The sequence below is a fragment of the Silene latifolia genome, chromosome 5, assembly GCF_048544455.1.
Source record: "Silene latifolia isolate original U9 population chromosome 5, ASM4854445v1, whole genome shotgun sequence".
In the NCBI taxonomy this organism is placed as follows: Eukaryota; Viridiplantae; Streptophyta; class Magnoliopsida; order Caryophyllales; family Caryophyllaceae; genus Silene; species Silene latifolia.
In genome coordinates this window covers 49,193,680-49,210,375 of record NC_133530.1, presented here as the reverse complement: position 1 = coordinate 49,210,375, position 16,696 = coordinate 49,193,680, and positions in this window count along the sequence as shown.

Below are 16,696 nucleotides of genomic sequence, written 5' to 3'. Positions count from 1 at the left end.
TCCCCTAAGGTGGAGGAGGTCTCACGGTTTTAGGAGGTGTAGAGGACCAATATATGGTCCTTCACTTTTGCTTTTGTTCTTATCAAAACCTTAGGCATGTAAGGCTAGGTAAGTAGTGTCATGATGATGTTATTTTTAGCTTATTAAAATAAATCACCACTATCCACTAAACCCTCTACATTTCGGTCCACTTCATAAAATGGACTACCATTTTATTTTGTCAATTTGTCATTTGTCACATGTAGTATGTTACATGTTATTAATTAATTTAATGCATATTTATCACATAAATATCATTTTATAAATTAATTAAATTACATCCAACAAATTGACTATTGATACTTGATCACATAAATAAAATGGGTCATATAATTATAATTCACAACATCTTGTAATTATAATTAACCATTCATTCTTATCTCTATTGTTTCTCAAACAATAAACAATTTTAGTAATAAAGCATTTTTATTACTAAAATAAATCTTATTTAATCTCATTACAATAAGAAATAATATTCTCTCTTACAATTGAATTGTTCAATTTTAAGGAATTGATCAACTTGTATCGTCATACAATTAATCAACTTTACAGATAAGGGCATCATCCTTTAGGTGTGACCTTAAGGGATCAACTGACCACCACCGTCCCACGACAGTAACGTCAAACTCTAGAAATCATGGTTATTTCTTCCCCCTCTTGACATCATCGAAAAGACGAGAACAAACATAAAACGACCAGAATGATATCAACCGAGGCAAGAAATATATATTAATCAAAGCACATATTATAAGAACGATTTCAACATAAGCAAGCTCTAAATATAGAGTGTGCAATACAAACCAAGATGAATAGAGATTTTGTAGGAGAGAAGAAAATTAGTCACTCACCTAACTACGACCTACAAAAGCATGCATGCAATCTAACATGATAGATATCTCTAGCTACCGTACATATACACTCCAACCAATCGAGGTCCAAAACACATGTCGAGGACTTACATATGAATTTGAGGTGAGGTGATTGGGTAAGAAGGGGCAAAATAATTTGGATATGTGGAGGTAAAAGCCAAGCTAGCACCGATCACAACTAAAAGTAACAAAATTCCACTATTCAACCCAACTTGCAAAATGATGCACAATGCCAAGTATGGCAGAAAATCACTCACATCAACAAGTTCTTCTCCTCAAGTAATATGGAATGATAAGAATAGGAGTAATAAGAGATTTTTGCCTTTCCATCTTTTATAGTATCATTTTTCTTTTTTTTTCTTTTTTTTGTATTTTTGTCATTTCTTTTTTTTGTTTCATTCCATCCTTTTCTTCTTCCTTCCAATATCCATCACAAAAGCAACAAAATTGACCACAACAAGACTTCCAAACTTACCAACAAGACTAGCTTGACAAGGGTAGGCCATATGGAATGTAGTAGAATAAATAGGTCAAAATAAGGCAAATTTGTCTAATGTGAGGTTAGTAGGTAAAACATAAAGGAAGGGTCGCCTCTCCACATGTGTAACCACCACAAACCCGAGTGTATACAGGTAATAAGAGACAAATTTCATGCTTATGCAATTTGATGTTACATGCCATGTAAGGAGTACTACTCACATCCTAAATGAAACCAATCATGAATGTCATTGGTTTATGAAGCTCTAAACCTTAGAATGTATATGTAGTTTCGTTTATGCATGTATATGTGATGGTCGAAAACATGGTTTGTATACAACACAAAATATAATAGACTAGCAAACGGAATATTCTCATAAAATAATAAAATACTATATAAGAATGTACTTGCAACGGAAAATACGAACACAGTCATATAATCTCATCTTAACTAGCCAGTCATACCGTTAGGAAATAATTATTATAGTTTAGGTGCCACCGATTAAACCAATTTCCAACCGTAAAGTCTCAAAACGTCCTCTAGCTAATGATTTTGTCAAAATGTTCGCCATTGTTTTTCAAAGACTACAAAACTCAAGTTTTATATTCCCTTTCTCAACATGGTCTCGAATAAAATGGTGTCTTATTTCAATATGTTTGGTACGTGAATGTTGTGCGGGATTTTTAGAAATTATTATCGCACTAGTATTATCACATAAAATAGGAATGCATCCTACGTCAACACCATAATCACATAATTGTTGCTTAAGCCATAATAATTGAGTACATACCAGTCCTGCTGCAATGTATTCGGCTTCTGCTGTTGAAAGGGAAACTGAATTCTGCTTCTTTGAACCCCATGTGATAATGCAAGGTCCAACAAATGTGGAAACACCTGACGTACTTTTTCTGTCTAGAGAACATCCTGCGTAGTCGGCATCAGAATAACCGACTAGATCAAAATTACACTCCATTGGATACCACAAATATAAGTTGGCCGTTCCAATTAAGTATCGTAAAATTCGTTTTACGGCCGTCATATGCGATTCTTTGGGAGATGATTGATATCTCGCACAAACGCATACGCTAAACATAATATCGGGTCTACTTGCGGTCAAATATAACAGTGACCCAATCATCCCACGGTAAGTAGTTTCATCAACTGATTTACCGTCTTCATCCAATGTCAATTTCTTGTTCTCGACCATTGGAGTAGGCATTGCATGAGAGTTTCCATCCCGAATTTCCGAATTAATTCTTTAATATATTTCTGTTGATGGATTTTAATGCCTTCTTCAGTTTGTTGTATCTGCAGACCTAAGAAGAATTTCAGTTCTCCCATCATACTCATCTCGAACTCGAAAGTCATCAACTCGGAAAAATATTTACATAGGCTTCGATTGGTCGATCCAAAGATAATGTCATCGACGTAAATTTGAACAACCAAAAGGTCAGAACCCTCAGTTTTTAGAAATAGGGTTTTGTCGACAGATCCTCTACTAAATCCACTGCCAAGTAGAAATTTAGATAATCTATCGTACCATGCCCTAGGTGCTTGCTTCAATCCATATAGGGCTTTATCTAATTTGAAAACGTGATCCTTAAATTTGATATTCTTAAAACCGGGAGGTTGTTCAACGAAGACTTCTTCTTGTAAATATCCATTTAAGAATGCTGTCTTTACGTCCATCTGGAAGAGCTTCATCCCTTTGTGTGTAGCGAAGGCTATTAGAAGTCTAATAGCCTCAAGACGAGCGACAGGTGCGAAGGTCTCGTCATAATCTATTCCTTCTTGTTGATTATAACCCTCGACCACCAATCTTGCTTTGTTTCTGACAATGACTCCGGCATCATCTAGTTTGTTCCTAAAGACCCACCTTGTTCCAATGACTGAACGATCTTTTGGTCTAGGAACTAAATGCCAAACCTTGTTTCTTTCGAACTGTTGTAGCTCTTCTTGCATAGCCATAATCCAATCAGATTCAGCAAGAGCTTCATTGATATTCTTTGGTTCGATCATGGATAGGAAGGAGTAGAAAGAGCAGAAGTTGTTTAAGGAACGTCTTGTTTGAACACCCTTCTTAATATTCCCAAGAATATTGTCCATGGGGTGTGAGCTCTTGTATTTCCACTTTGTTGAAGTGCTTGGTTCTTCATCGTTATTTGAGCTTGACCCAACTTCATTTGGCTCGGAATTGGTGGAGGTTCCCCCTGAATCCAATCCGGGTGTTGTATTAGGGCCAAATATAACCTCAGACTCTAAACTTGATTTGGATTTAATATTGTAGTAACATTATCTATAACATTGGTTTGGGAATCCTTATCTTGAGTCAATGTTATAGTATCATCAACTATAACTTTGCCTTTCTCTTTTTTATCTTTTGAGGAATTAAGTTCATCACTTATTCCCTCAATCTCATTATCCTCCAATTCCAATTCTGGGGGATCGTCTCTTGAAAGATGAAAGTCGGGTTCATCCAAGTCTTCTTCCTCATCCTGTAAAGGCTTATCAAACACGTTATCTTCATCAAAAATAACGTGGACACTTTCTTCAATACAAAGAGTTCTTTTATTGAAGACTTTGTAAGCCTTGCTATGATCTGAGTATCCTATGAAAATCGCCTCATCACTCCTAGCGTCGAATTTACTTAACCGGTTTTTACCGTTATATTGAACAAAACATTTACTCCCAAAGCAACGAAGATGGGAGATATTAGGTTTTCGACCTCTAAGGAGTTCGTAGGGGCTTTTCTTAAGAATAGGTCGGATCATAGCACGATTATGGATGTAGCAAGAAGTACTTATGGCTTCAGCCCAAAAGTTACGAGGTAAACCACTACACAAAAGCATTGTACGAGCCATATCTTCTAAAGTTCTATTCATACGTTCAACAACACCGTTTTGTTGAGGAGTTCTTGGTGCAGAAAAGTTATGCCCTACACCATTAACTCTACAATATTCTATGAAAACTTGATTGTTAAACTCGGTGCCATGATCCGTACGAATAGATACAAGATTAGTCTTATACTTATTTTGAACACGTTTTATAAGACAATCGAATTCATCAAAAGTTTCTTCTTTTGAATGAAGAAAGATAGTGTAATACCCGCCCTTTTGGAGATCCTTTGACCAGTGTTGACCGACCTTGGGGAGCGAGAGTAGTCCTAGAAAGTCGTACCAAAGTTATCTTGGGTTTCGAGTTGGGAGTGGTACTCGATAGAGTAGAGGCTACTCGATCGAGTAGCTTAGTTACTCGATCGAGTAGGGGGTTACTCGATCGAGTAGGTTGGGTACTCGATCGAGTATCGAGTTTGCAGCGAGGGTTTTATATCGCGTTTTGTTAAATCCGCAAATCATTTTCGCCTCATTTCTTCCATCCATCAGTCGCCCCTTTCCCTTCTCCTCACCACAAAACCTCCATGGAAGCCCTTTGAAGGTCCTTGTGCCTTAGGAGAGCGTAGCTTGAGTCGGGTAGCGGTCTTTTGCCGGGTTTCTCCTTATAGGTATGTCATAATCATCATCACTGTTCCCTTGGTTGTGATTAGGGTTTGCTTGATAGTAATAGACAGTTGTTTGCCCTTATAGGCTTTGCTTGGTTGCTGGTTATGACATATGTCGGCATGGATTGGTTGCGGTTGCGTAAAGGTAGGTTCGCCTACTCAGTTTCTGTAGATAGTCTAGTGCGTCGATCGTTGAATCGTTGTTGTTGTCTTTGTAATTAGTATAATTGGTTGATTCAGACGATGTTGTGATTGTGGTTGTGATTGTTTGTCTGTGGTTCTCGAGATGCGTTCTCGGCTGAGTGGAGTCACTTGCGGGAGTGGCTTCACGCCCTAGTTTCGCCCTTCGTGGAACCCGCCACGGAAGGGGATGTGCACATTAATGGGACAGGGTTATCGCTCGGTATGATGAGCGGGGCTTAGGTGGGAACGGCTGCGGTCCCCCACTGGCAGGGCTGGTCCAGTGGACAGTCGGAGACGGAGATGGAGCGGAGTGCCTGATTGTGACTGATTGTCTTGTGTTGTTTTGGTAGTTGTTGGTAACTTGGTTATGTCTTATCTCAGTACTGACTTTGTGTGGTTGTCTTGTTTGTTTATGTGTCTGCCGTGATCCCTTATGGTGAGCAGTCCGTTTTAGCAGGTGTTGATGTGGTTGCTAGCTGGAGTCCGGGCAGGGATGAGTCGCCACGAGATTTATTAATTGTAGCTACTAGACTTTGAGTTGTATCTTTTGTATCATTAGTTGGATAGATGACTTGTAAAGTAATTTAATCGTTCTTTTATCGACACTTGAATATTACTATCCTCGGGCAAGACATTCCCTAATAAACCGGACTGTTACCATCTCGGTTTCCCGAGTTAGTGAATAACAAATTAAACACCAAGGCAAATTACATAATTTCTTTAACTTAATTTTTACAAAACCTCATTTACATCAAATTACAAAGAACTAACATAAATAAAAGTTAAAGTCTTCTAAATGATGATCTAGCTACTAAGTCTTCTGATCCAGTGTCTCACGCCCATCAAGCTCCCATCCTATCTCATAAACCTGTCAAGTCTGCTCCCCAATATTTGGATCGTCACAGGTGTTCACGAATACACAGGGTCAACCACGAGGTTGAGTAGGGAATACAATGAAACAACAAAATATGATATGCATGCTCCTCCGTCACCTTCACCTCCATCTCAACTCATATCTCATAACCCGAACGCCCACCATACCGATCCCCTAAGGGAGACTATCAATCGACCGTCGTCGATATACCAGCTCGCAACTGAGGTTATCCAGGGCAGGTCCTGCAGAACCCGCATGGGCCTTATCACAACATCACAACGTATCACAACCTCGTCACCACCACACTATCCTCCAACTCCAATGCACATGAAATGCTTAACAGTAAACAATGTAATGCAATATGTATACCATTGAACTGATCAATTATAAAATCATGCCAGCTACAAAGTGTTGTGATAGCATACTCAATACGATCAACTCGATCAATCACAATCCAGTATATGAGTCATAGCATAAAGCAACAACCACGAAATAAGTCAACGTTCACAACTTGGTCATACGAAACACAACAAATCAACACCATTCAACAACAACGATAATAAGTCAAGTGTATTTCCCTACCTTTTCGCAATCCAAGCACGCACAAGCAATCAGTTATAATCCTTCACATATCCATCACCTACATAACATAATTATGTATAATTACCACCTACTCAGTCAATTAATCATTCACATAACCTAGGCTCATCGTAATTTAATAGGAATATCAACTTAAGGAACAAACACGACTTTCCCTGATTTTCCTGCACATGGCAGACTCGATATAAAATGAATAACTAATTCCAGAAAATTCGAATTGATGCAAGGCCAATTGAATTGGAACCCCATGAGTCTTAGCTACAAATTATATCTAACGTGTTTTTCTCAAATTCCAAACTTATCAAGGGTTTTCAGACTAATTTCCAAAAACTGACAGAAACCGTCGCATAAAAAGTATTGATTCATAAAACGAGTTTGACAAATGATTTTTAAGTAAAACCAACGCCTAACTCATCTAAACTCTTTAAATTAAATATATGAAAAAGACCCAGCACCAATTCAATATCTAAATTATGTTTTAGAAGTAATCTTTCAGCCTCTACTGATTCGCGGACGTTTTAGATAGACGTTCACAAATAATTTCTTCAGGAAAAACTCCATGGTGAAATGCTACCAATTTTCACAGGCATAAACTAGGCTTGGAATAAACATGAGTCTCTTCTTTAACTTTTTGCATTCCATGACTTTAAGACAGGTAAAACACTCAAATAACACAGACCAACGAATCTGTAAATTGCTGTAACTATTCTATTCATTTATCTCATACAATTTATAATCAAAACCCCCAAACCAATTTCTAGGGTTACAAAAATTATTTCACTACTACTATAATTATGCTAACAATTGAATAAAGAGGTAATAGGATAGTCTACTTACGAAATAGGATGAGAATAGGCTGAGAAATCGCCTCGCAATGCCTCACGCGGCTCCCTTCACACACGGCCCCCTCTTCTCTCTTTTCTCTCTTTTCTCATGGTTAAAGTGAATATGGTTATAGGGAGATTAGGGTTTGGTTAGATGAGTCATACATATAGGATAGGTGCTATTAAGACGATACGGGCCTAGCCTAGTTAGATTAATTAAAACCCGAGTCACATAATTACCCGAGTCACAAATACACTACACGACCCAGCTGGTAACTCGGCCTAATATAATATCATATTAAAATACCGGGTATTACAGTCTACCCTCCTTAAAAGAAACTTCGTCCCGAAGTTTACCCTCTCTACCAACCAACGCAAACGAATTATGAAACGCATATACAAAAGTATGTAAGGCACCCACCAAATTGAATATTAAACGCAGTATTACATTCCACCCTCCTTAAAATAAACTTCTTCCCCGAAGTTTAACCATAACAGAAACGCATCATGTAACACTCCAACATAACCCACACAACGCATAACCAATATAGCCAAACTGAGAAATCACACATGAAAGTATAAAGATTTTACAATCCTACCCTTCTTAAACATGGTTACGTCCTCGTAACCTTCATTATTACAACAAAAGTTCTCAAACTACTGCTAACAACTGAAAGAGGATAAAAGATTCACAACTCATGCTCAAGTTAACTAATCCCTACTCAAGACAATCAATATACAAGCTCTCTCAAGGAAGCTACGATTCTGCTTGCACAAAGACATCGCCACGGATCGGAGCAAAAGCCACGTTGAATAACTTCGGACATTTCGATTAATCTAAACACTCTTCATATCAATCAATACATGCAATAACATTCACAGGATCTGCTTGTCAATCTAATTTATACATTACTACTCAGGTTACAAAGATGAAGATGCTTAGGTGCTCACATATGGTTCATGTCAAATAGCATATTTTCCAAGAAATATTGGTAACATTTATTCATGTGAATAATCAAATTATGAATGGAACAATGCTTTACAAGGTTACCAGTAAAAATCATTAGTAATTATTCATTTCACTAATCATTGTAATCGCATACCTTAGAAACATAGGGAATCAATCAACATAAGAAAAGAATTAGGGTCAAAACTTAATAAATCGATTTATGAAAATTTGTAACCTAATAGGTCCAGTCTGACTTTCCTTTACATAACTGTACAGATTTAGGTCAAGACACAGAATCACCCATAAAATGAAGACAACCAGTTTCGCATCACTTATCGTCCTAGAAATATCTTTAATCCTCATAACAAAGGGTTGTGATTTATTCACGAATGACGAATGCACATTGATTGGCAAATTTTACAAGCTTATTGGTCGAGTCAATCAAGCGAGTAAACAGCGATATTGGAAAGTTAACATACAAGACTATCATACATAAAATTTTGTTCTTGGTGTTAAATATATTTAAACTCGCACCCAAAGACAATGACATAAAAGATTAAATGTATTTAACTACACCAATTTTACAATTATTCATTACATATCATGCTAATATCAACATACCATGTTAACACACAACTCACTTAAATCACCACATTACATTTCCCGTTTTGACATTCGTAACTAACCACAACCCACTAATTCACTACATGAACGAACAACATGACTAAATTAACCCACTATTTGTGACTCCGTTCTATCTTCATTCCTCCAGACTAGCAAATATCATGAAACCATACAACCAAACACTGGCTGGAAATCTCATTCCGAATTTATACTCACACGACAAAATTTAACTTCATTTTCAAAACTTTTACTTTCATACTGGACGGTGAATAACTTTCTTTACATAAATCTTATAACAGAGCTGTCCATAGAATCCATTTAACTCAAAATCAGATAAACTTAACTCAATTCCTTCAAACAATACAAGCTTAGGTGTCGACTCATATTTCGTAATTTACAGGTTCATCTTATTCATTTCAGTCCTATCTTTACTAATGAACGACTATTACCTCAACATCAGGATTTTAGTTGCACTTCTTTACTCAGTTATATTCACGGCTTACACGACTACAACATTTAATCGGAGACCCCTTTTAGATAGTACACATTCCCTGGTGACGTCTCGTCAAAGCGTATTTATCGTACCATAATGTAAAGCAAGTAACTACAAATTAACCGTGTTCAATCAAAATTTTACCTCTTTATTACAGATCTATTTATCACAGGTTGCATGGTCACACAAAAGTATAAGTACCAACTCAATTACATGTTAAATTTTAAAACGATTTATCACGTCATAAGAACTAGACAAGAGTCTACCATATAGTCAATATAAGAAGATTATTAGTTTAGATCGGAGGCACATTATAAAATTCCCAGTTAAACTCCTTACGGAACCATCGATCAAAGCGTCATGAGTAATTAACTTAATAATGTAGAAGTCAAACAGCTGAAATTACAATTGAGTATTAATAGTTATATGATTCACAATAACAACAAAATTACTTCCATATCACACATATGTTTAACATTTTAGCAACCATACCATTCAATTGTATCCATCAACTCAAAGATAATTCATTTTCAGCAAAAAAATAAAAGATATCGCATAAACAACTTAAACATGTACATATACCATCATATAACTTGTAAAACATTATCTATGACAAAAGATTAGTAAGGTGAACAAGTTCTCTGGTTTGCACGGTTTGAACAAATAGGCAACTCGCGGCTCAATTAAACGTAACTATAACGACTATCATTTAAACATACGCATGACATGTGAATCATCAAAGGGTTATCTCATTATAATTCGACGGTTCGAGAATATATTTCAAATATCGTAACTATATCGTAACTATATCAACTATATTTCAAATATCGTGACAATTGCAACAATCACCTTAGCATTTCATGACAATACAACTATGAACTTATCCAATAAGGAACAACAACGCTATTTTATTATCATATCATAAGTTTAGGTTCAACTGAAATAAATTAATACAATGAAAGTAATAAGTATAACTATAGGCACACAGACTCACATAAAAGACATGAGAACTCAGATGATATCCTACATGTGTGAACATTTAGACATACTCATTACTACCATCCATGTGTAAACATTTAAACATAATTATTATAAATATTCACGCGAGTATATTAGAACAATCAAGTTAACATTTAACGCCACCAACTTTACCAAGATATGACAATATAGTTTTATATTTATATATATCCGACCACTATACAAATATGATGAACACACCAGAGATATTACAACATGCCAAACATATATAAAATATGCAACAACTGGACTCGTATAAAATATTTCACCCTCGATTAAGGATCAGATTAAGCTATTCAATTTCACACATACTATCATGCCAACAATGTTATAAACTAAACTTTAATTTTTTTATCACTTGTTAAGATACATAACCAATGACTATGTGTGCTACTATCATCATATAAGGACACTATAATTTCACATTAATAAGGCTCATGAAATAATCGAACAACTGTATGAAAACTCAACATAGAATTCACATTTTAAAAGTTATGATTCACATTGTAACTTCCAAAAATCACGAATAAATAACCGTTCAACGAAAACTTGAGTTATATTACTTTTTATAACATACAGAGAGTTAATAATTCGTGAGAAAAAAAATGAGGTCCAAAGCTCAAGAATTCAATTTTTAAAGGATTTTGCAACTCAGTTGGTCCAAACAAGTATGTGACAGCAATTGGTCCGAAACTTGGGTCAGTTTGAAAAACTTACCATTTAATATAGATACATCAAGAATTTTCGTGGCTTATCAATTTGAAAACATATGCGAATCTTCTGATTGATGGAGTTGGAATTATGCAAAAATTATTAATACAATTTAAATGAGGATTTTTACAAAATCGTTGGTCAAAACATCACTGCACATGAACTTCCTGACCACAGCCCACTAAAATATTTATTACTCCTAATCCGTATATCCTATAAGCATGAAACCAACGCTATATGAACCCTACTCCCGAGGCTATCTCCCATAAAATTTTCATCCATAGGCAATAAACAGAAAAGAAATGGCGGTAAGGTCAATTAAAGAGTAAAATCAAACAAAACGAGTTTCAGCACTAGGTCATTCTTTACTATGTTACAAGCTCTTATGAACATACTATGTATACTAACCCATCCCAACTTAAATCTCACACTTTGTACTTACGTAAACATCTATCCCATAGAATCCCTTCGCATCTCGATCTACTCCTTACACCTAAATCACGATTGCTATGACTAGAAACATGCAATTCAATAGTGTTTCTGATTACTATCACAATACTATACTAGCATGGCTTCGGGATCACATAACCGCATATCATTAGACATAATAGTACTATCGACACATCATTCAACATCCATCCAGATAAATATCATCAATTCGTAATTATTTTCACGCTCACGATTACCACAATCCAACACTTCATTGATTATCAACCTGAACACGAAAATTTTATTTCTCATCTCCACAACATCATATGACCACGTCATCATTCATACAAAATACTTACCGCAACGTTATCCTGCAGCATGGTTAGAATATATGGGTCTCAAGGTGTACATCCACTCGATTATATCCAAGGTTTTCCTTCTAACTACCCCATTCACTCAATTTCTCTCGGGTTACCTGGTTCAAAACTGAGAGGGCAAAAGAGCACGCATTAAGGGCGCCTTCTTAACCGCACCGTGAGCTCCTAACGCTTTATTCCCGTGGGTTCATTTTATTTAGACACATCCTACGTTCATTGGGTTCATTGGTTTAGGCCTGAGGATCGTTCGCTCTGATACCACTTTGTAACACCCCGATTTATAAAGGAGCCTCTAGCAAGACATTCCCTAATAAACCGGACTGTTACCATCTCGGTTTCCCGAGGTAGTGAATAACAAATTAAACTCCAAGGCAAATTACATAATTTCTTTAACTTAATTTTTACAAAACCTCATTTACATCAAATTACAAAGAACTAACATAAATAAAAGTTAAAGTCTTCTAAATGATGATCTAGCTACTAAGTCTTCTGATCCAGTGTCTCACGCCCATCAAGCTCCCATCCTATCTCATAAACCTGTCAAGTCTGCTCCCCAATATTTGGATCGTCACAGGTGTTCACGAATACACAGGGTCAACCACGAGGTTGAGTAGGGAATACAATGAAACAACAAAATATGATATGCATGCTCCTCCGTCACCTCCACCTCCATCTCAACTCATATCTCATAACCCGGAACGTCCAGCCATACCGATCCCCGGCAGACTATCAATCGACCGTCGTCGATATACCACCGCAATGAGGTTATCCAGGCGGTGTCCTGCACCCGCATGGGCCTTATCACAACATCACAATGTATCACAACCTCGTCACCACCACACTATCCTCCAACTCCAATGCACATGAAATGCTTAACAGTAAACAATGCAATGCAATATGTATACCATTGAACTGATCAATTATAAAATCATGCCAGCTACAAAGTGTTGTGATAGCATACTCAATACGATCAACTCGATCAATCACAATCCAGTATATGAGTCATAGCATAAAGCAACAACCACGAAATAAGTCAACGTTCACAACTTGGTCATACGAAACACAACAAATCAACACCATTCAACAACAACGATAATAAGTCAAGTGTATTTCCCTACCTTTTCGCAATCCAAGCACGCACAAGCAATCAGTTATAATCCTTCACATATCCATCACCTACATAACATAATTATGTATAATTACCACCTACTCAGTCAATTAATCATTCACATAACCTAGGCTCATCGTAATTTAATAGGAATATCAACTTAAGGAACAAACACGACTTTCCCTGATTTTCCTGCACATGGCAGACTCGGTATAAAATGAATAACTAATTCTAGAAAATTCGAATTGATGCAAGGCCAATTGAATTGGAACCCCATGAGTCTTAGCTACAAATTATATCTAACGTGTTTTTCTCAAATTCCAAACTTATCAAGAGTTTTCAGACTAATTTCCAAAAACTGACAGAAACCGTCGCATAAAAAGTATTGATTCATAAAACGAGTTTGACAAAGGATTTTTAAGTAAAACCAACGCCTAACTCATCTAAACTCTTTCAATTAAATATATAAAAAATACCCAGTACCAATTCAATATCTAAATTATGTTTTAGAAGTAATCTTTCAGCCTCTACTGATTCGCGGACGTTTTAGCTAGACGTTCACAAATAATTTCTTCAGGAAAAACTACACGGTGAACTGCTACCAATTTTCACAGGCATAAACTAGGCTTGGAATAAACATGGGTCTCTTCTTTAACTTTTTGCATCCCACGATTTTAAGAAAGGTAAAACACTCAAATAACACAGACCAACGAATCTGTAAATTGCTGTAACTATTCTATTCATTTATCTCATACAATTTATAATCAAAACCCCCAAACCAATTTCTAGGGTTACAAAAATTATTCCACTACTACTATAATTATGCTAACAATTGAATAAAGAGGTAATAGGATAGTCTACTTACGAAATAGGATGAGAATAGGCTGAGAAATCGCCTCGCAATGCCTCACGCGGCTCCCTTCACACACGGCTCCCTCTTCTCTCTTTTCTCTCTTTTCTCATGGTTAAAGTGAATATGGTGATAGGGAGATTAGGGTTTGGTTAGATGAGTCATACATATAGGATAGGTGCTATTAAGACGATACGGGCCTAGCCTAGTTAGATTAATTAAAACCCGAGTCACATAATTACCCGAGTCACAAATACACTACACGACCCAGCTGGTAACTCGGCCTAATATAATATCATATTAAAATACCGGGTATTACAGTATATGGGGGTGTTACAAAGTGGTATCAGAGCGACGATTTTGGAACCTGTAACAAATGAAAATAATGAACGTAGTGAGTCTAATAAAATGAACCTAGTATATGTGTAATGGGAGCCCCGCTGATGCTAGGTTTTGGGTGAGTAGGCGCCCTCATTTCAAAATCTTGGCCCCATAACACTTAAGCCAGCCACATGGTATGGGATTGTGGAGTCCGTGTGTGTATGTGTAATATGTATGTTAATTGAACCGGAGCTACCTCTGGTTAAGTTGTTGCTAGAGTTAATAAGTGTGATAGTGGTATTTGGGCCGTGTCAAGTAATCTTTGGATTTTGGCGTGACTAGTAACATGGTAGAGATGCGTGGGAATGTAGAAGTGGATGCCGTGACATGAAGAGTGAAGGTGTTGGTGTATGTTATAAGTTTACGGTAGTCATGCACGAGTTTATGAGTTATACCGTAATTGCTATAATGATAGTTATAGAATAGACGAGTTGTAATTTGTAGTGTAGCATGTAGCGATGCGCTTATGCCTGTGTTGGTTGAAATTTTCCGCTGCGTAATAATTGATTTGTGTGAAATGATTTGCTTATGATAGAGTGTAAAACATGATAGAATAATTTATTTTGACAAGTTATGAATTCATATGATAGGTGAAAGAAAGATTGAAATTAATCATACACTTCAAATTGAAGTGAATACGAGTTTTGTAGTAACATGTAAAGTAAAATTTAAGTGTAATATGATGGCATGAATATGTTTATGAATAATTCGGGGCAGGTAAACAAAGTTGGGTAACTTGTATAGCGTAATGTGACGTGCATCTTATTCGTTGAAATTGCATTTTTGCGCGATAATGATGGTAATACGTGATCGAAGTGATAATTAGTGCCGAATTCCGAACTTAGTTTGGAATCGACACGCGGTGTTATTTTGCAGGTATCTTAGATTTACGTCGTACTTCTGACTGAGTACTTAACTATACTTGACCGAGTGCGAGTGTTTACTAGACCGAGTAGACCTCACTCGATCTAGTTAGGAAGCCACGATGTCGGGATGTGGGAAAAATTCCTGCAGATACTCGATGATTTAGCTCCTACTCGATCGAGTAGGGTGGTACTCGATCGAGTATCCCAGGCACTCGATCGAGTAGGTTAATGTACAGCGAATCCTACGGGTTTTCTAAAACCCCTAATCTTTCTATTTCCTATTCTTATTCCCCTATGTTTCGACACACCTAAACCTAAACTACTCTCAAATTCCTTATTTCCTCTCAAATCCTCTCATACTTTTGGGTTAGTAGTGATTCTTGGGGTTGATTTTCCTTGTTTATTTTTTTCGTTCCTTTACTTTATCACATAATCAAGGTATGATTTCTTCTCTATTTCTATGTTTTATGCTTTAAACTTGTTGAGGATGGTTGTGTAATCCGAAATTTTCGATTTGTATGGTTATATTGTTGCTTTTAATGGTTGAAATATGATTCACATGCTTACTTTTCGTATTTGTTGGTGATTAAATGCTGTAAATTAGACTAGAAAGTTGCAATTAGGGGGCCGAAAATTCTAGGGTTTACAAAATTGAAATTGATTTTTGATTGATTTACAGTGATTAGATGATGGAATTAAGTATTATACATTGTTGGTATCATGTTGGAGAATGAATTTTGATGATTTTCACCTTAGAAAGTGCCTTAAAACTCCGTCTGAAAAGTGCCTCAAATGGAAATTCGGGATTCACATGTGGAAATTGGTGATGTATATGAATGATTAAGTAAAGTTGAACTTCAATATGTTAATAGGGATGCTACATGATGAAGAACATGTCAAAATAATGGCAGCTGTAAGACCGTCTGACAAGTTTAATCGAGTTATTTGTTTTGATATTGAAGACAATGATAGTATGTTCTAAATTACTTCTCCACGAACTTGTATAATTGTTTCACATGTTACTGGAAGTGTTGTGGCGTAGCCTTAGAATCATGCTAGGATATTGGAATTCGTTGAATATGTATATTCACCATGATCAATTTTTCATAGCCGTGGTTCATGAGTAGTTGTAAACTGAGTTTATATATCAATGTGAGGAAACTGTTGGTGAGTGTGTGTACCTAGCTGAGCCTTCAAGTTTAATGGCATGAATTATGTGCTTCACATGTCAAAATTGTTGGTGAAATTGTGTACTTAGCTGAGTATGTGAATTCAAATTACATGAAATAAATATTTGCATGTTTATACAAGTTGCTTGAACATATGCCTAAAGCAGATGCCGAGACTGAACCTTGGAATCCGCCAAAGTAAACGGGGGAGGGGTAACCCATCTGAGATGGGGGAGGGGAGTGGACCTGTGGTACCCGCAGTTTCCGAATACCCTTCAGTTGTTTTTGTTGATTTCAAGAAGAGGGAGCGTTTTGTAGCCTTACAAAAACGTAAAATGAGACCCACGAGGTGTATA